Source organism: Chrysochloris asiatica, unplaced genomic scaffold (genome assembly GCF_000296735.1).
Source record: "Chrysochloris asiatica unplaced genomic scaffold, ChrAsi1.0 scaffold14063, whole genome shotgun sequence".
Lineage (NCBI taxonomy): Eukaryota > Metazoa > Chordata > Mammalia > Afrosoricida > Chrysochloridae > Chrysochloris > Chrysochloris asiatica.
In genome coordinates this window covers 1-1,667 of record NW_006422581.1, presented here as the reverse complement: position 1 = coordinate 1,667, position 1,667 = coordinate 1, and the positions used below count along the sequence as shown (strand labels likewise).

The following is a 1,667-nucleotide window of genomic DNA, read 5'->3' as shown; positions in this document are numbered from 1 at the left end:
GACCCTGTACAGGGTTTCCGAGGGTGTAAATCCTTACGGGAGTAGAAAGCCTCATCTTTCTCCCGCGGAGCGGCTGGTAGTTTCGAACCGCTGACCTTTAGGTTCACAGCCCGATTCGTAACCACTACGCTACCAGAGCTCCATTAAGCATATCCCACCTGAATTTAGTGATAATCACTCAGATTTGATGCATTAGACACCAATACCTGGAGACCAGATAAGCTATGAGATGACATGAAGAACATCAAACAAGAAGAATAAAAATATCATTAGAAAGACAGAAAGATGCTCTGGAGGCTGGTCCATAGGAAACATGGTGGCAACTTTGCAGATAAGGAGAAGGAACGGCCGGGTGGAAACTCTGGAGCAGTAGGTGGTAACAGCACAGGAGAGCCGCTTTTGTCTGCACTGGAAGATCTGGAGGTGTTGCTGGAGAACTTATAGAAATGCTGGCAATTTCAAGAAACCAAAAGTTGTTACAACCTGGAGAGGAAAACCAGATCCTGGAGTTGTTAATTCACAGAGATGGGGGATTTCAAGAACTAATGAAATTGGTACTTAATCAGGGAAAAATACATCATGAAATGCAAGTTTTAGAAAAAGAAGTAGAAAAGAGAGACAGTGATATTCAATAACTACAAAAACAGCTCAAAGAAGCAGAACAAATACTGGAAACAGCTGTTTATCAAGCAAAGGAAAAGCTCAAATCAATAGAAAAGGCAAGAAAAGGTGCTATCTCTTCTGAAGAGATCATTAAGTGTGCACACAGTATCTGTGCAAGCAATGCTGTGTGTGCCCCACTGACCTGGGTTTCAGGGGACCGATGGAGGCCATATCCAACGGATTTAGAAGTGAGAAGTGGATTGTTGAGTCAGATGAACAATCTGTCCACTAATGGTGTGAATGGGCATTTACCAGGGGATGCACTCGCAGCAGGCAGGTTGTCAGATATCCTTGCTCCTCAGTACCCATGACAGTCCAGTGACATGGCAATGAACATGTCACCACCTAATCACAATAATGACTTCCTGTTAAAACCTCCCAGGTATAATAAAGAAAATGAAGATGATGTAGAGGTCATGTTAACAAACTCCTCAAATAGCAGTTGTGACTCTGATTAAACATAAAAGGCAAGAAGCATGCAGACTTGAAACCTGTAGGACTCTGTTCCTCACACAATAGCAGGGCAATGTAAGCTGCAAATTGGTAAGCTTAGCCCAGTAAAGATTAACTATTGTTGAATTATACCACTTATTAAAAATTATAGGAAACTTTTATCAATCAAAAATCATGGTTTCAATCCTAATCGACTAACCAAATATTTAGGGAGTATTCAACATTTACTGTTGGAATAAAAAGTTAATTTTATTGTGTGATGTTTTCTTACTCTGTTCTATTCCAGTTTTGTTGGTATTGCACATAATAGATTTGGAAATAAGATTTGAGGGAAATGACCCATGTATATTACAATAATAGACCTCCAGGAATTATTTTATAAAGCAGTGGATCACTGAATATGCATCATATTTAAAAATAACCAAATGCATCCTTCAAAAAGGAAGGCTATCAGCCTTTGTTTCAAGAACCAGAGAAATTGTCTCAATTCTATTTGTAATTATTGTAATTTTGTAAATAAATTCTTTTGTTATTAAAAAAAAAAAAAAAAA

At 38.6% G+C, this 1,667-nt stretch overlaps 1 pseudogene; it reads left to right on the top strand.

Moving 5' to 3' along the window:
* Positions 1-336: 336 nt before the first annotated feature.
* LOC102815965 lies at positions 337-1,121 on the top strand (annotated as a pseudogene).
* Positions 1,122-1,667: the final 546 nt, after the last annotated feature.